This window comes from Rissa tridactyla, chromosome 2, assembly GCF_028500815.1.
Source record: "Rissa tridactyla isolate bRisTri1 chromosome 2, bRisTri1.patW.cur.20221130, whole genome shotgun sequence".
Taxonomy (NCBI): Eukaryota; Metazoa; Chordata; class Aves; order Charadriiformes; family Laridae; genus Rissa; species Rissa tridactyla.
Window position 1 is genome coordinate 12,391,820 of NC_071467.1, and position 20,432 is coordinate 12,412,251.

Consider the following 20,432-nt stretch of genomic DNA (forward strand, 5'->3'; position numbering starts at 1 on the left):
TGAGGGGTCTGGAGACCAGGTCATATGAGGAGAGGCTGAGGGAGCTGGGCATGTTTAGCTTGGAGAAGAGGAGCCTGAGGGGAGACCTCATTGCCCTCTACAACTACCTGAAAGGAGGCTGTAGAGAGGTGGGTGTTGGCCTCTTCTCCCAGGTGAATAATGACAGGACCAGAGGAAATGGTCTGAAGTTGCGGCAGGGGAGGTTTAGATTAGATATTAGGAAGAATTACTTTACTGAAAGAGTGGTCAGGCACTGGAACAGCCTGCCCAGGGAGGTGGTTGAGTCACCATCCCAGAGGCGTTTAAGAAACGTCTAGATGTGGCACTTCAGGGCATGCTCTAGTGGCAGAGATTGTAGGTTGTTTGGTTGGACTCGGTGATCTCAAAGGTCCTTTCCAACCATGAAGATTCTATGATTCTATGATTAAGGCCAAGGTGAGACATAGAATTGGAGGCGTATCATACTTTAAGGATAACTGAGCTATTTGGGTGGACTACTGTTAGAGCTGAGACAAATTACATTTGCAGTTAGTTCTGGGTAGAGTTAATGAAGCTATTGTTAAAAGCAAGATTAGTGTAACGATAGGGTAAAGGAAGAATGGAATAAAACCATCAACTGTTGAATAATGCAAGCCTTAAAGACTACAGTAGTGCTCGTCCTAGCTCGGGTGAAGGTTTTCTATCCAAGATGAACTTTGCTTATTCAACTCACTTCTATTAAAAAAAAATAGCGTGACAGTTAAAGAGAGTGGAGAGAATCCTCTAAGCCTAAGAAGGGCAGGGAAGGACTGCTTATGACAGGAGTGGATAAAATTCATTGTGAGATAGTAAAAAATGCAGTCAGCAAATCCACAAAACCATACACACACATGCACATTCAAACACAAACCTCTGGTCCCACACACCACCAACTTTGATTTTACTTTTAAGGTCTTCACACAACAATACAATAATTTCAGGATTTCTTTGTCTTGTGTGCTTAACATTAATCCCAGCCTCTAGTCTAACCTTACTCTAGTCACTGTTGCCAAACTCTTCTAGAAATAACAAAAGTAACCATAAGTCACTGATCAGCACTAAATCTATTTTGGCAATTTATTAAAAATAATATAACAAATAAACCTCTTCCTGCACTTTTTTTAATCCCGTGCTTAACATGAATTTCAGTAGTACCATAATTGATAGCCACACAAAAAATACAAGTAGAAATTATTGTTACAAGGATCCTAAAATTAATTTTACATTTGTGTACATTAAATAATGCAGTTCTTTCTTCCCTCTCCCCTATTCTGTCCTGCAATCCCCTGTTCTGTCAGCCACTCAGAGATTGAAAGAAGTAACCATGGTCCCTTTTTTAAAATACTGTAACTTTTCATTTGCTCGTCTAAGGAATCCCTAAAGCCCTAAAGCTAGACCATCCCTAAAGCTAACCAAAAAATCTAACTATAACACAAGCTCTGCCCATAGAAGACCCAGAAATGGTAACCAGACCTGAGACCAAAAAAAATAAATTTCACTAGTACAACTCAAGACTGCATTTTACATTAGCGTTTGTCCTGGTTTCAGCTGCAATTGAGTTAATCTTTTTTCTAGTAGCTGTTGCATTTTGGATTTAGTATGAGAATAATGCTGATAACACGTGTTGTGTTAGTTGTTGCTAAGTGATGTTTACACTACTGAACAACTTTTCAGCTTTCCATAAAAGCTGAGAGGAAGCACAGACAGGACAAGCTGGCCAAAGGAATATTCCATACCATAGACGTCATGCTCAGTATATAAATAGGAGTTGGCTGGGGGACAGGGATCCACGATCACTGCTCGGGACAGGCTGGGCAACAGATCATCGGGTGGTGAGAGTGACTTGTGTTGTATCACTTAATTTTGTATATTCTTTTAACATTATTATTATTGTTGTTGTTGTTGTTGTTGTTATTGTTATTAATTATTATTTTCCTCTTCCATTACTGTTCTATTAAACTGTCTTTATCTCAACCCATGAGCTATTTTTTCTCCTTTTCTCCCTCTTCTCCCTACCCTACTCGGGGGAGGGCAAGGTGAGGGGAGTGAGCGAGCGGCTGCGTCGTCCTGGTTGCTGGCTGGCGTTAAACCGCAAGAGTGGCCTACACACAGCACATGGATAATTATATCTCTATTATCTTCTCAACCTTAACCCTACCCCTAACATGGGTAAAGCTGACTGTTAAAGGTGACGCTGTTAAAAGCTGACTGTCAGACCCTGAAACCAAAGGCTATAACAATAATCTAAGCCTCATATAAAGGCAGAACTGGTTTTCTTTTCTTCTGTGTACAGTCCACCATATAAGTTTTCAGTTTTTCCATGCTCATTTGTTTTATGCTAACCATAGCCCTAATTCTAGCCCTGTTCGCTGCTTATTTTCCAGCCATACCATCAAGTTTGAGAAACAATAGTAAACCACTCGGCTCATATACTTGTTTTATTTCTGTAGTCTAGAAACAGTACCACAAAAGTTGTATCTCTTCCTCATTTTCTGAGCCTTAATAGTAACCTTAACCTTAGCTCTAGGTTTCCATATTCCTCAGTCATTGATAAGAATTGAAATGATAACTACGATCCTTTGACTAGGCAATTTGAAATTATTTTATTTTGAAGGTCTGAAGTCAGTACAATAATGCTCTACTCTCACTTTTTGAAAATTAATACTAACCTTGTTATAGCTATTTTGCAATCACCGGGCATAACCTGAAAGAAAAATATAATTATAAAGAAGCGGTTCTTATGAAAGCACCATCTCCAATATTCAGCCATAATTATAGCACTTATCTCCCTCATTCCCATAACTCTAACCCTAACCCTACTGTGCTTCTCAGTCACAGCTAAAAGTAACCAGATAAGCCTTTATCTCAAAAAGACACAAGCATGAATATTACTTTTCTTATATAAGGTATAACCATATTATATCATTATCCTATTCCTTTCCTTATTCAAAAAACTCTTAAGAACTTTTCATGAACCCATGGAAGCTGTCACAAAAAACAAATCCCCCACCCCATGTTCTCATTAACACCTATATTCAGCTTAACTCCTGGGTAATACTCAATAATACCAGAAGAGATTGCTCGCATTTCCTCCAATCCAAGCCTATCCTTCCAATTGAAACATTAACCCTTATTTAACCCCTAAACTGTGGTATTTAAAAAGCTGCACAGTCACCCTGGAGTAAGCAGACAAAATAAAGGAATATCAATGTCAATGCTCTTTACAGTACACTTAAATTGTACACACACCCCACCACGACAGATAAGTTTCAGCTCTGTCTTTTCCCAAACCTGAGTCTAACCCAAACTTCATCCATCTTGTGATCTCCAGACTGAGCTAAAAGCTTGTTCCTGGAGGGAATAGTAATGCTTGGCCAATATTCTATGCCATCAATCATTTTATTGTGAGGGTCTACTTATAATACACCAATAGACCCAGACCTTTCTTCCACTCTTTTCTTAAAGCTGCCGCTATCCTCCATAGTTGGAAAGTTTCCACAGAATTTTAGATGATCCCATCACAACAACCAACCTCATCAGGAGTTTTATTTTTCATGCTGCACAAAACATAATCACAAATTTTGCCCTTCCCGCTTCTAATCTTAAGTCTACAAGTTTTGAACCATCAAAGAGTACCAAATGTTCTGAAAGGAAAATAGGCAATTAGCTCCAGCTGCCCTCAGAACTCATTTTGTCATGCTGTGTAGTTCTAAATACTGACCATTTTGGAGTAGCCTACCCCAGATCCTTCTCCTCAGTGCATTGCCATCCGTAACTTTAATTCTTGCTGTTTACAAACTTCCTGAGCTCCTCAGGTCTCTCCTTAGCTCTCTGCAAGAAATAAGTAATAGCCTCCAAACAAAAAAGTGGTCATTTTCCTTTTCCAGGTACTCTACTCTTTAAACCTTCTTGATTCTTCTCTTTCAGAAGATAAGTATAAACCTTTCTTTATGAAAAGATCTGTGGACCCCAGAAAGCAAAAAACCTAAAAATAAGTGAGTCTTCTGAATATCAACATTCGCTATATCCTTGAAGGTTTGTCAAGAGACTTTGACACCTCAGGGCATGCTCTGGCACTTCAGGGCATGCTCTGGTGACAGAGATTGTAGGTTTGGGGTTTTTTTGTGTGTGTGTATGGTTGGACTCGATGATCTCAAAGGTCCTTTCCAACCATGAAGATTCTATGGTTCTATGATTCTATGACTTGGTCTGAAAAGTTTTGGCAAGTTTTTCTAATCATGGACCTATTTATCCCTCTTTAATAAACTCAGTGGACTCCAAGAGTTTCCAGTAAAAATGGACTGATGAGAAGGTGAGGTACACTGCAACGGCAACACGGAGGAGTTTCTGGAGAGAGTTGAGGTATGTATGAACTGTTGCTTTGAACATAGACCATCAAAGGAATAGTGGAGAAGAGGAGAGGATGCACAGGTTGGGATGACTTTTAATGATTTTAGGACAGATTAGCTGTTCTGAAATGACATGCGATAGGGTGTAGCTTAGGGTTAGAGTGGGTTTTGAAAGGAAGAAGGATGGGATATTAGGAAAAAAGATATTATGGGTCACTCCTTCCAAATTTAGCATGATACCTCCTCTCACCTTCAGAGAGTAGGTACTGGCCAAGGCTCAGTATGTGCTAGGAAAATGGTATAAGGGCAAAATTACAGAAGTTGAATAGGACCTGAAACAGCCAAACAAATTAACTAGTTATACGTGTATAACACAAGTTACACATGTGTTCAAACACCCATAACCCCCATATTTAAGAAATCAAATGGGAGCATGTGACTAGATACACATAAAACTGGAAAAGAGTTAGAGTTATAAATAATAGTAATAGCATAACAACAACAATGAAGAACTGCGTAGAAACTGTCAGGTATATAAAATATGTTTAATATTACTGAAGGAATGATCCCACTTTTTTGTTACTCCCTTTCCTTTACTGGAATGGACTATGGATGGGGGTTTTTTTGTGTTTAATACTCACTGTGAAAGTGGCTGGAATTGGTTATGTATCAAGAGACACAAATATTAATGTCGTGTTTCACTCAGGAGTACAGGTAAAACTGACAGATGCTCAGGATTTATTTGCTAGGAAGAGGCTGATTAGAAGTATATCTATAAAGGATTTTTACAAAGACTGACAGTTTTGGAAAAGCTTCCAAACTAATCCAGCATAGGTACCGATATGCTCCACAAATGCTGTGGCTGAAGAAGCACTTGGACCATGTTGTGCTTGAAAAGAGATTTAGTCTGGGACCATTGCAAACTGCTTAGAAATTCTGACATCATGTTTACCAGAGGGAAAATCAAGGAAGAAGGTTTAACAGTCTCATGAACTGAATCTCTGTCACCCTCCTTTGCATCGCAGGTCATGCATGTACAATAAAGATTTCCGAGGTCTCAGCATTGAGATGTGTCACTAGATAGAGTATAACTTTAAAGACTGTAAATGTATTCTTGTAGGAAGAAACTATCTATTTCCCCAGACATGCTGGCAGGATTAGACTGACTTCAGCACCGTATATGTATTTCAAAAATCCACTGCAAAATATTCAAGAAGAGTGCTCCACAGAGAACATTGCATAGGAAATTTTTCTTAAACATATGGCAGAAAGCATATTAGCATAAGTAACTTGTATGACATTTCCCCCTCCTCCCATCCCCAGAATTGCTGTGAGGCAAATACAAAGTGTAAGCGAGGATCTGGAAGAAGAAAAGAAACAAGCAGGAGTTGGAAATCAGGGCTGGAATTCAAAATCCAAGGGTTCCTGAGGCCTGGGTTTTATTCTTAAACAGGTGGTTGCATTTCAGTAGCTCTTGAAACAAAAATTCTGGAAATTCAGAAAGTCCTAAGTCAACTGATGAACCCATGAAGGGATTTTTGTGTGTATTTACACATCTGTGTAATTAACCTACTAATGAAATTCTTGTGACTGGGACTGTTAACATTCCTATGTCTACCACTGAGCTGCTTTGGTAAATCATATAATTGCAACATCCCTCAGCTGCCCACATGCAAATTTAGAACAACAGTGCTTCCTTTCTGTAATCTATTTAAGTTGTGAGCAACTTGGGAAGGAAACTGGGTCTACCAATGCCAGAGGCTACCCCAGGTCATCTGTGTCCACTGCTAACAATGCAAAGCTCCAGACACTTGCAGTCTTGCAGCATTAAAAATAAATCTGAACACAGTAAAGTACAAGAAGCCATTTTCATCCTCTCCTAGCCTAATCTTTGCAATGCTCCTGGGAGGAGCAATAGCAATTTTATAGCCATTAAGGCTATAAAAATAATTATCAAAAGTGATTTCATAAAGAAAAACAAGCAGATAGCTCCTCAGTCACCTGGTATCAGCAGTGTGATAATCCTGAACTCCAAATACATCATTACACCCATGCACGGACCTGTATGTCATTTTATACAGTCATGAACATATACTAGGGAAAGTGTGATAGGGAAATGTAGCTGGTTTTCCTGCACCAAAACCTTGATAGCTGAGTTCCAGAAAAAGAGTGCTCAAAACCCCAAGAGACTTAATCAAGTTTGTGTCTTTGCCCGATTAAGACCTCAGCTGCACCAGTCAGTAGTTTCACAGTCCTGCCTCGCTGTCTGTGCTCTTCTTCACCTGAGACAGGAATTCTGTGATGCTACAAATCCATGCTGACTGCGTGTACTCCTGCAGTTTGGGAATTAGAGCACTCCAAATAGGAGTGAGCATCCCAGATTTTGTGTCAGATTGATGCTAAGATGTGATTTCATAGAAAAAGTGGCAAGATTATTTTTTTGACAAAAGGCGAACAGCCAACCATATACCAGTTGCACAAAGTTTCGAGTCTTCACTAATAAATGCGCTGTGAATGAAAACTCTGTTTTGTAAAACTGTCAGGAAAACAAAAAATGAAAATCATTATTAAAAATAAATAAAATATTTATTAAAAATAAATACAAGTAATTATTAAAAATAATTATTATATCATACTTTTTTCAGCATTAACACATTCATGGAAGCAAATGAAACAACTGAAACAGTTGTTTAACCAATAAGTTCTGCTTTTCAGACATTTTATTAGCATGTTTCTCTCCTAGAGTTTTCAGACTCAGAGAACACTGAGATTTCTAATTTGGGCTTTCATAACCAGAACAAAGTTGATCTCATTGAAGCTGACAGTGGAGAGACTAAGTGGATCCTAAGAGTAATTTCAAATGACAAAAGAAAGTCAGGCAGCATTCAGCTTCAAAAAGTTAATGGTCCTCTAGGCTGAGATCTTAATACAACAGGAAGACAGCCAAATTATCATCTCACCAAGACCCAGAGAAAGTGACACTTTTGGGTATCATCATGTAGACTGAATAGTCCAACCCAAGTAAACAAGAGGAAATGCTGCAGACATAGCAGGGCCTTCTTGATCACTTATGAAAAGGTCCTAGGTGCCGCAGTCAGAAGCTGGAACAGATTTCAGAACACGTTATCGCTGCTCAGAGACAGCCCAGGGATAGTCATTGTCACACGAGTGATGAGTGGAGAAACAGGACACAAAAAAAATTGCAAAAAGTTTGGATTTCCCTGCTTTAAATATTTTTGTAGCTCAGTGCACCAGGCTCCTCCCCTGCACTGGTGTTAGTGTCCAGCCTTGCCAGCAAGTTTGGTCATTAAGAAATTTGTGGGTTTTCTCATTTCTTACCATATTGAAAGTTACTAAGCTATTTAGTGTGAGTTCAACTTTGAGCTGCAGTAGGAAGTCCTGTTACACTGACAGCATCAACAGTGTAGTTTTAAAAAATATTGATATCAGCTATTTAGATTTTAAGGCAATTTTTGTAGCTGTCCTCCATCACGGTATTTAACTGAAGTTCTTTAACAGCCTGTAGTATACAAGTCAGACCAAAACTGCGGTTAAAATGCTAATTCCCTTTAAATGTTTCTGCAGCCAAGCCCTTATAAGAAAAATGTGTTCAGCAGTGATTCCAGATAGATGACTATGTGTCCCTTTCATTTTAAAGAGAATTTCCTTACAAATTTTCAATACAATCACTTTTCACGGTCAGCATGAAATTTTAAAGGCAAAATAAGAAGATGGTTTAGGATGAGGAACAAGGGATGGAGTTTCAGTCTGAGAGGGTTTTTTAAATTAAGATAAAAAGGCTATGCAGTTCTCCTGCTTTTTCTCTATCTCCAACTTTTTTATAAAGCATGAAGCTGACGGAGAATGACAGAGTGCTTTTCACCCACAAGACCGCAGATTATCTAGTATACACAATACCTTACAAAAGCAAATCCAGATCACCACATTTGTCAAGCTTTTCACGCGAGAAGGTGGATCGTGGTTTTGTTACATCCTCCCGTCAAAGAGATCAGACTTCACAGTTCTTGGACTAATTTGGACAGAGGGCAAAGCAGAAGGACGTTCACAACCAATATAAACACATTAATAAGCCTTAACTAGTTCATTGGCTGGCAATCAGGGGAGCTGTGGCCTTGAGCAGCTACAGAGTAACTGGCCTGAATTTTTGTGTGGTAATCATAGCAAAGTGGCAGATGTTGTTTACATCCAGTGTTGGAGGATTCCCCTTGAACGCAAGCTCAGTTTGGATTATGACAGACTGATCTGGCACAACAGAGCACTCTGCTCCTTTTTAGGCGAGTTTAGCAGAAAATAAATGGATTCCCCCCAGTATTCACAAACAGCTCTAGCCCTGAAATAATTATGCGACTGTTCAAAGTTTTAGAGCCTATGCCAGCATGTGTGAAGAGAATGACAAGAAAAACCCCCTTCAAAAGTACATTTTAATAAATGCCCGGCACTAAGTACTCTTTCAATCTCATAATACGTTCTCCACTGTGACTTTTATGCTCTTTTTCAGAGCATAAAGGAAACATATACACACATACTTGTTTTTTAGAATGTGTGTGACATAAAGGGTACTGCCCTGAGCAGTATTTGTAGAAAGAATTCTGAACACAGCACCTGACCCATATCCTCACTAACTCCTGTGCTTGAAGATTTCCAGGACTTCCGATGAGTCCTTCAAAGAGCTCTTGAGTTGCCTGTTCCGGGCTGTGGCTCTGGTGATACCGCAGTTCACACCTTCCAGGAAAGACCTTTCCTGGATGGCACTCAGCACTTTCCTTTTTCCCTTACCTTATCTATAAGGAGCAAATTCTGCCCTTACACAGGTCTACAATAACATTATTCTGGTTACACATCTCCATTTATTCTTTCCATCAGTCCATGTAGACCAACTCCACTGGAGTGCATTTGATAAGGAGCTATAAGTCTGTCACAGGCATTTCTGATCTGTAAAACCATTAATGGACAGCATGTATAGGACTTGGTACAACCCACCCCTACACGTCAGTACCCATCTTCCAATTTCCAGGCCTCGTTTTCATGCCTTTTTTTTTTTTTAGCAGAACCATAACCATCAGATATGTATGTAAATCATAGATGTAGAATCTCCTGCCATAATAATGGCAAGTGTGTAATATGTCACAAAAATTCACTATGGGAATGGTAATACCTCATTTGATAAACGCTCCTAGGATGTTCTTCACAAGAGCAAATAAAGGCATCTTCTTTGTCTGGAAAATGCAGATTCAGGAAATTTTATCCATGTACTTGCTCAGGGCTCAGCTACTGAAAATTGCAGTTTGGAACCTAAATTCTCCTAAAGTAAGACTATATTCACACTGAGACAGATAATTTGTCATTACTGCCCTTCATCAGATGGGAAGACTTCTCCTTAAATACTTTAAAGGGCTCCCCAACATATGGATAATACTGCAACATGATCCAAAATGCAGTGTTAAAAAGTGATAGGTTTACGTTTAATTTTTAAATAAGATTAGTGCATTTAATATTGTCAAATTAAATGTTGTGTCTGGTGGATAAAAGTGTTCCTCCTCCTTAGAAGCATCTCTTAAAGAGAAAAACAGTTAGGATGCTGTATATTTCCTGTTTTATTGAAAATCTGAGCTTTCTGAACAAGATCTAAACAAATAAAATATTTTTATGCTTGCAGGATAAAACTAATATAATCAAAATTGTATTTTAAAAATAAAAATGTGGTTTTCCTTTCTAAAAAAATCACAATCCTGCAATTTCTGAATGATTCCTTTGAATTATTTATGAAATCAAATCTTGTAAAACAACAATTTATCAGGGAATGTTTTGAATTCAGCAAAACAGCATTTTCTGAGGTAGAAACAGCAGTTTCTACAGAAGCTTTCTGACAAGTTCCACAAACTGCAGCCTATTAAAAGGAATCTAGCAAAAAAAAAAATTATATTTTGGAAGTCTTACAAGAAGTGTTTACATACTCTGCACATAATATTCTTTTCTCCAAAGATTTATATCTTTGTAATATAGAATTGGGTTTTTTTACGTCAGTGGGTCTCATATCCATATGAAGAACATCTCTTGTGAACGAATTTCTTCCCAAACTTCACAGTTCAGCTCCAAACTGGAATAATGACAGTGCCTGAAAAAGAAAATAAAAGCCTACCATAACCCCATGTATACACTCTAAAATAGTAACAATTTACCTTCAATCCCTTCTTGCATCATTGTTTTTTGTAAATGTCATCAGACCACCAAATATAAAACTGGTTCTATCCTGGTATTTATATTACTGCAAAATCTGAACATCTCTAACTGCTTGGAAGAGAACCAATTTTCTGCCCTATCTGATTTCTTTGAAAATTGCAGGAGAAAGATCTCAGAGAAAATGGGGTTTTGTAGTGTTTTTAAAACAAGCAGAAGTATAAAGCTCCTTGAAGGAAGATGGCTTTTGTCTATAGTTCTAGGAATGATCAAAATTGTAGTTTTCTACCAAAAAGACTATAATCTACCCTTGCAACTCATTTATGACCATATCTTAAAATGTCTTGGTGTCCTTATTCCTTCTTATTCCACTGCCCCTGGATTGGGATGAGAAAGCCAAGTACCTCATTGCTTTCTACAGATGCTGGCACAAAATTTCGTTGCCAGAGCAAGCCCCCGTGTAGTGCCTCACCATTTAATCCTGTGGGCTTGCAAGCATGATATGTCTGCAGTAGACAGGCATCATTGGGTAGATAAATAGTAGTGCTCTAATTATTTTAAAAATATCATGTGAAACGTGGAAATTGGACTTAAGACAGAGGGGAGGCTTATGGGAAAAAAAAAGAAGAAAAGAAGAAGAAAAGAAAAGGAGAAAGAAGAGGAGAGGAGAGGAGAGGAGAGGAGAGGAGAGGAGAGGAGAGGAGAGGAGAGGAGAGGAGAGGAGAGGAGAGGAGAGGAGAGGAGAGGAGAGGAGAGGAGAGGAGAGGGGAGGGGAGAGGGGAAAGGGAAAGGGAAAGGGAAAGGGAAAGGGAAAGGGAAAGGGAAAGGGAAGGGAAGGGAAGGAAAAAGGAAAATGTTGATAATTTATCCCCATTGACTGCTTTACTCAGATGATAGACAAGGTTGAGCAAGTGGAAGATCCTCCTCTGCTTTCACAGAAAATGAGGAGGATGGCAGTAGCCTACTGGTGGGATGAGAGTATAAACCAGTATGGGGGTGAGGTTTCCTCTGTAGTGCATGCATGCCAGCATGGGGAGTGACTGCTTAATGTGCACCAGGGATGCCAAAACCCAGAAGATATCTCCTTCCCAGGTAAAAATGTCTATTGTTTTCTTTATTCCTTCTCTTTGCAAGAAACTAGTGCATCTGTATGGATCCCCAAGCAAAATGCAGCAAAAGTCTAATATTTGGAAATACCAGCCAGTTTTCCCAGCATGACACTGAGCAAAACTGAGGGAAACCACAGAAGACAAATTAATTTCTCTGAGAATGGTGGTTCCACACACGTCACAAAATAAGGCTGAGAAAGAAAAGAGTTAGATACACCTAATGTAAAATACCATGCAAGCTGAAAACTGAAGGATGGGTGTTAATGTAATTTCTTCTGAAATAAATCTTCGTGTGCTGTGGCAAGATGCAATGCCAGGGCACATAACAGCATCACAACAACTACAACAAACAGAACACCCCAGGAGCACTTACCATGTGTAAAGAATAATAAATAATAACAGAGTGTTTTACATTTATATAGCACCTTTTGTCCCGAAGGATTCTGAAAAACTTGACAAGTTTAAACATCCACACAGATTTATACATAGAAAACAACTTCTTCCACTGCTGAAACAGATAACTTTCATAAACAGCAGTATGTAAGTCAAAAAAAAACCAAAGAAAATTACTTAATTTAAATGAATCTACAGAGGAAATCGTCTCTCTTTCCTTCTTGTATTGTAGTGTAGAAGGTCTGACAGAAGACGAAGTAGTTATATTCTGGTCTAACTTCCTTCTTCTAGTTTTAATTTTTCATTTGTTGTGGAGTCTCCATCTGAAGAAACCTGATATTCAAATCCCATCTGGACGTGGTCCTGGGCAACCTGCTCTAGCTGATGCTGCCTGACTCGGCTAGTTGAACTAGATGTCCTCAGGATGTCCCGTTCCATCTAAATAATTCTGTGATTTTCCTGTTTCCAAAGCAAAAATTTCTTTGGTGGTATATCATAGAATCATAGAATTGCCTAGCTTGGAAGGGGCCTTTCAGTTCATTGAGTCCAACCATCAACCTAACTCTGACAAAAACCGTGACTAAACCATATCTCTAAGCGCTATGTCTACCTACCTTTTAAATACCTCCAGGAATGGTGCCTCAACCACTTCCCTGGGCAGCCTGTTCCAATGCTTAATAACCCTTTCAGTGTAATTTTTTTTTCCTAATACCCAGTCTAAACCTCCCCTGCTGCAACCTGAGGTCGTTTCCTCTTGTCCTGTTGCCTGTTACTTGGGAGAAGAGACTGATTGCCACCTCCCTACAACCTCCTTTCAGGTAGCTGTAATCGTACAATTTCATCATAAAATACCTACCTGCCTATTTACTCCTGATCTGTGGGACATCCCAAAAAGGGTTTCAAGCTGCTAAGGCATCAGATTAAGGACCAAGGAGGTATTTTTCCAATAGTGATATCAAGTACTCAGCCTTAAGGAAAATACTTTTTTTTAGATAATGGAGTTTTTTTCTCCATGGAGAACTGTGAAAATAGTCCAGCTGCTGGTCTGCAATCTAACCAGCTAGTAATGGTGGCTGGTGGGGAACGCAGAGTCTGCGATGCTCTAAAAAACTCGATGTGGTGATTGGGATTGCAGCGTATGCCCATCTGCAGCATTTGTTCTTCTCCCATATTACAGATCTAGAAATCCTATTGTGCAAGAGACCTCAGCAGTCTCACCAAGAACATCATGTCTCCAAAGGCCATCATGGAAAGTCTCTGTTGCATGGAAAGACAGAAGCTTTCACAACCAGAAGTCTATGAAAGCTTTAAGGTAAATGGTCACCCATCCTAACCTGAACTTCTGAAGCTATAATATATTTGAAGCTGTTAGGGAAGCTGGCAAAAAGCTCAGATCAAGTACTCAGGCAGGCAGGATTTTTTTATCAACACATGAAGCTCAGGGGTGAATCCCAAGCAGATATTTCAGAGACTAAAGTTCCCAATATAAAATGTCTAGCTGATTTTGCATGTGAGGTCAGCAAAGAGCAAAAATGTTTCAGAGAAACCAAAACACTTAAGTGCCCACCAAGTTGTTCTGGAATCATTCCTGACAAGTAACCATGGGCTGGGCATATTATACATAACCTCATCGGAAATACACAGTGTGAAGAAAACATCAGAGAATTAAAATTTAAATCTTGATAAATATATACACCCACACACATGTACACACACTGTCCTGACATTTAAAGGGCAATGCTTAGCCAGCTGTATTTCTATTTTCCTTCATGATTCACAAAAGTATGATCCAGGCTAATAATAACACATACCAAAATACCTTCTCTCCATATTGCTGTGATTTATGAAAAGCTTTTCTAAGATAACCGTGCCAAAGCTCCAGGTGCTGGCCAGGTTAAATTGATGTTGGAACAGAGGGAAGCACTCTTCTCTATCATTGCTGAGAAACAAATATCATCCCAGTCTGGCTCGGTATTGCATTTTAGAGAATAAATGAGGCTATATTTTTATATAAATGAGTGACTTGAGCTACAAAGCAGAACCACATAATTTTATATGGCTGAGCAGTAATTTGGGTATCTGTAAGAGTCTGCTGCCAAGAAAAGGGCAACTCTTTAAGTATTATGGAGTTTTATACAGTGGACTAGCACCTGAAATGCTGGTGAACAAGAAGAAATCTTCCTAGATTTCTGAGCTTCTTAGAGCTCAGATCCATGCCAGACACTCTAAAGTCTCACATCACCTTCTGACATGATGTGGACAGACAGGGGTCTCCTGGAACACCCACATTCTGGAAATTAGTGACTTACCATCAAGGATCAAGGGCAGTACCTAAAATTGAGTTGGTCTTCAGCTTATGCTACCCAACCTTGATATTCATGTCCCAAATAGACTTCTACAGGGTGAAAAAGGCAGGAGAAGAGCTGTGGCATGATATGGAAGAAGGAAGACAAGAAGCCAGGACAGTAGAGTGAGCTTCCCCATTTTTTACTGTTAATGAGAATATAAATATACTGAAATAATTTTTTCATGTTTCTTTTACTGAGTCTTTGATGGCTACCAACTCTGAAGGTTCAGAAAATAAAGGGAATATTCACAGAGAAGAACAGAGGGATCCTGCAGTGATCTTATGTGCACAGACCCCTTGAGTCAGCCACCTTTCACTGATGCAGGTTTGAGTAATGCAGAAATGTTTCCATGAGCACTAAAACTCCTACTAGTGACCACAGCAATGGGCACAGGAAGCTGACATGTCTAGCAGAAATCTCACTGATTTATTCGGCGCATTAATACACAGAAGTGCACCAAGTCTGTCAGCAAAGGAACATATTTGTGCAACAGGAACACCCAGCTAGGTTTGGTTTTGCGTGGTGGTAATGCTAAAAGATCTCCAGAGCGTGTTCTGTTCCCTGAAGGCAATGGATGTGCTCTAAATAAGAAACAGTGCTCCAGGTTCCTTCGTCTACATCACAGCTGCTGTGGAAGGGCAACTAGGAATGAATCAGCTCTGCAAGCTCCCATCCAGCGGTCACCACTCTGTCCATGTGCCAGAGAAACTTAGTTTTAGAGTATATCCCTGTTTTCTGCAGGGAAAGACTTTTTGCCTGTGTCAGAGAAAAAACAATAACCCTTAGTTAGTCCAATGTCAAGATCCTAAAACCCAGGATTAATGTGCTGAGTAGCATCAGAAGACACCACTTACCCTGAAGATACAGAAAAGGATTTATCCTCAGTTAAGAAGCAAGAGAAGGGAACCCAAGAAAAGGGATAAGCAGGGCAGTGCCATGTGCACACTACAACACATGTGCTGTGTAGTCATCGTAATGCTCTGGCATCCACATTTTCTTGATATCCTGTCATGAATTCAGGAGAGGACTTTGAAATCTGAAGCAAAGGCAAAGGGATAGTTAATCTGCAGAGTACTAGCAACACATATTTTTTTTTAAAGGAACAGATATATTCATACTGTTGCATAAATAAAAAGAAAGGGGGAAATACACTGGATATCCAGTATAGTGGCAAAAGTAAAGGACATGACAAATAACATAGACTGTCTGACATTTAAAAAATACAAGGGCAAAGTGTGTCTGTTGATTGGAGCAACCATTCATTCCTAAAACTGTGTAACAAGTAAGTAAATGAGGTTCACACCCTAACCAGAAGTCAAATGAAGAGCAGGAAAGTGAAAATTCCTTAATCAAGTTGCAAATGAGCCTACTGCAGCTGTGTAAGAGTGTCATTAAAAAAGAAGGTGGTGAAAGCAAATCTTACATGGATCACATTCACTTGTGATGCCAAAACTGAGAGAGGAGGATGAAAGTACTCCTTGGCATGGGAACAGTCATCTCCATCCCTCTGCCCACTGCAATCTACCCCCAGAAGTCATGGCTAAAGAAGGTGGTTCATTGTATGTTACGGAACTGAAAATCAGTCCTAAGGACAGATACAGCCATTCTCAAAGATTCTTGTCATAAAGAACTTCAAAGGTTAATCTGAAAACATGAAGAACTGTAAAGAAGTGGAGCCAGGTAAGCTCTTGATGAACACGTCATGTGAAGTTGCCTGGGGAAACCTCCAGTGAAGACGTCAGCCTGTAGCAGGAGTTACTATGTATATTCACAGTAGAGGTCTGCTTAGAGAGAAAATAAAATAGCAGCCCTGAGTTTTAAATCCAACTTTCCCAAAAGTCTGTCTGATGACTATTTTACTGTCATTTTTACGTAGATTATTTCACACACGTGACTTTGTTGTCTTCCTGGATCAGCTCCTAATCACTGTGCCCTTCAGAACGATGCCTTCTACTTTGCCCACATTTTCTTTACAGACGGACCGATTTTTTAACTCATTTGTGCTCCAAAGCTTGGTGCAACCCTTAAGGACTACAGTTTCTGTAACAGCATGTGTGCGTTCAAGGAAGATGCACCACTGACAGAGGGAAGAGGCATCTGAGTTCAGTTTTTCTAGACTTATAATATCAAAAATTACACAGGGAAGAGCCCAAAGAGAAGGTTTTGTAGATTCACAGCAGGGGTCCCAGAAACTGTTGGATAAGATATCAGTGTGAAAGGAAGAGCTGAAGCACTAGGGACCTTGTCAGAAAGAGAAAGTCTGCATCCTGGCTCAGTGAAACATATAATCTTCTACTGTTTGCTAAAACAAAACAGAGCAAAAACACATTTCAGAAATCAGAAGATTTGCAGCAGCTCCCTTATGGAGGAAACATGGCAATAAGCCTGCTGTGAGATGCTGAGTTGCTCAGCCGCGGTGAAGTGAGCACAGATCCGGACTGTAATGCTTGATGATCAATTTGGTGCTTGTTTCTTTTCTTTTCCTTTGCTTTATTGTACTTTCATGATATTCCTCAGACAGATCCATATTCTTTACACAGAACCATAATGCCTGAGGCTTGTAACTGTATGACCTCTCTCAGTGCAGTCATAAATCTTGCCTTTAGGTGTCTTTTCTCGAAGTTAAGTTGTCTTTTGTGTCACGTTCACTTCACTTTCTCAAACACCTCCTGCAGGTTTGGAGGGGTTGAGATTGTTGGGGTTTTTTCCCTTCTCTAGCACTGTGGTGAGTTGTGGGTTTCTTGATCCCGCTGCCATTATGAAGAAATGAGATAGATAATTACAAAAAGCCAGCGGCTGTGGCTGGCAGAGGTGAGCTCTTCATGTTCCTGATGACTCCCTGCCCCTGCGAAGGGATTTTTCCTTCCCTTGCAGTAAAGTCTTGTCTTTTGCCAGCACCAGGTGCTAGAGGGCACCTCTAAAACTACTCACTCAATGCCCTAGGGCTCACAGAAGAAGTTTTTCTTGAAGCACCGAAGGTCTAAATAGCTTTTGTTATTGCTCCCTGCAATACCATGGAGCACTCACTGCCTGGCTGGGCTCCCTTGCCTTGTCCCTGCCGGCAAAGCAGCCTGTGCAGAGACACCTTAATATTTGTACTCGCAGGCTGGGCATGGGATGTCCTGAGATTCTTACTCTGCATGACACACCAGCATCTACCACCCCTTCAGTTCAGCTGCTCGTTTGTTTGTTCTGTTTGTTCATCTAAATCTCGCTGTTGGATATTAAACATCATTTGCAGTAACCACACAAACTGGGCACACGGGTTTTAGAAAGTGAAAATTACAGTGAGTGAGGAGCGACAGATTATTATTTGTGTTCTATTATAATTAATTACTTTGCACAGCTGGAAACCATGTTACAAGTCTTAGGTGTTTGCAAGAATGAATGGCCTTGTAAAATGTAGCTGGCAGCTAAATCCATTCTTGTCATCTATGCTCGTTTTTGGTGCTCTCAGTGCTGGATAGATGTGCCTGCCAAAGACTCTCATAGGCCCATTAGTGCCTGGAGTGGCTATGCTCTTAAATAGACATTTTTACTGTTCTCTGCCCTTTGAGTCATAGTAGTTGCAGGCACCTGGGAAATGCAAGAGACACATAAACAGCTAGGCCGAGCCAGATAACCAGGCCTTGCACAAAAACTGCATGTGACATATATTGATAATTACACATCAGAAGCCATCTGTTGGAATAAAATTATTTTTCAGATCCTTTTCTTAGCCCGCTGGTGTAATTCAGGACCCCACACGGCTGTTCATGTAAAGAATCATTAAATCTCCATTTCGGTTTGTGAAGGAATGATGAAAAGAGATGCAAACTTAAATGAAATTCTCTCCCATTATTTTCCCTGCAGTTGAATGCATTCAGTCCCGCGAAGCAGTGTGACTAGAAACAATCTCTAAAGTTGTGGTTAGCCCACATAGGAGTGCCAGAATTGGGTGGGTGGTTGTGCAGTACTTGAAAAGGCCACAGTCCCTGGTAGTCCCCAGTCGCTGTAAGGCTGGCATGGCCAACAGGTCTGGCAGCCAGCATGCATGACGGAGACAAAATAGGTCTGGGAAGCAGGTGACATCTGAACATCCTGGTACTCACCACAAGAGGATGCGGCTCCTACAGCTGGCTCAGGACGTGGAAGATGTTATCACTGTTGTAACCAAAGAGGGCAAAAAATAAGATTCTTCTTAAGACATTTTGGTCTTTTCTGCCACAATGCAAGATATCTGGGTTTGATTCTTAGGCCAAGGATTATAAACATAAATATGGTACAGCTACCAAGCTCCTGGTAAGGAATTGCAGAAACCTTTGCCATCACAAATTCTTTTGATTTATGTGCACTTGACAAACATTGCATTATCTAGTCATTCAAAGGTAGGTTATATTTCCTTCCATGATGACTACTTTCTCTTTCTAGGGATCACTTCCAAGCAAGGTTTTAAAGGAAGTGTTTAAGAGAGACAAGCTACATCTACTTGAATCTCAATCTGTGAATGTCTATGATGGAAATGGACGTAAGTATAGTATGAAACAGAGGAAATTTTAATCATACAAAGGAACTGGAAGTCATTCAGACATTTCCAAAATATGTTTGAATTTAGACAATGATAATGAATAACTGATGTATGTTTGCTGTTCAACATAAAATGCAGTTAATTTATCTGGCTATGAACTCTAATTTAGTCTATTATTTCCTCCCTGGAGACAGGCTGCTGGCTCGAGACCAGCTGAAAGCTCTATGAGGATATGGAAGCAAGACTTAACCAACCAAGAAAACAATACTAAACATATGTTTATATTTCAGTTATCACAAAACTTCATACAGACCTTTAAAATTAAAGGCCATCAAAAGGTATGCTGCATGTTCCAGTAGAAATGCAAATGATAGCTTTTGACAGGCCATATATGCATTGTGGGAAAATATTTTATGTGTAGTCTAAAGTATGAGTCACCGGGAAAATAAACACGTAGTACAGTGAAAAAGAAGCATTATCAAAGAAAATCTGCTGTGGAATATGAAGATAGTGGGAGCAGTCAGTGTCATGAAGGGTTGAGTGTCTTTGTACATGAGAAGAATATCATCAACCAGGGAATGCAAGAAGTTTGAATAGAATAAATAAGTAATATGATCCTGCACAATACAAAGTGAAGATGGACAAATGTCTCTGACGGCTGAAGAGTGTGACTCAAACTTATTGTCACTCAAGTGCAAGAAAAGAGCTAGGTTCCTCCAGATTTTGGTCCAAATTAAATAAAAGAAGTCCCTTCATATCACCATTCTTAAGAATGCCTGGCTGAAGAATAAAGGAGACTTTATCCAAAATTAATATTAGTATTTAAAGAAGACAAACCAAAGGTCAGATGTGATAAGATTTGCTGATCCAATTCACTAAACTTTATGATCATAAGGGCAAGCATATTGTACTGTTGAGTAGCACTGTTTTGTAGGAAGCTATCCACTGAGATATTATTGTCACTGATTTTATGGTATGAGACTTAAATACATATACAGACAGATTGACCTCAAGAAGCCTTGGTAATACTGGTGTCATGTGCACCAAGTAATAGAAATTATTTATTTAGCAAATGTAATTCCATCAAGAAAAGTCTTTCTTGTTATCCTTGCCCCTTAGCATCCTTGAGGCTTCATTCCTCTGTTATTCCTCTGCAGCGTACACTACAATCTGTTGACAGGGTAACAAGGCAAGGATTCAGTCTGCATTTCAGCCTCATTCATTTGTGATGTTGAAACCAGAGATCCTGGGGGGAAAAAGACAGTTATACCCTGAATCAGTACTAGAGACAAGAGATAGAAAAAGGCACCTGATGTGTAGGTCCTGCCACCTTCTCGGCAATAATCTTTCCTGGGTGAGCATTGCTGGTCCATGGAAGAAAATGTAATCATGAAATGATTATGTACATAATGTACATAATTCCTACATTCATGTAATCATGAAAGTAGGAATTAGATTCAGTTCACCTAAGTTTAGGCATCTGCTCTGTAGCTGTTATCTGAGTTATCCA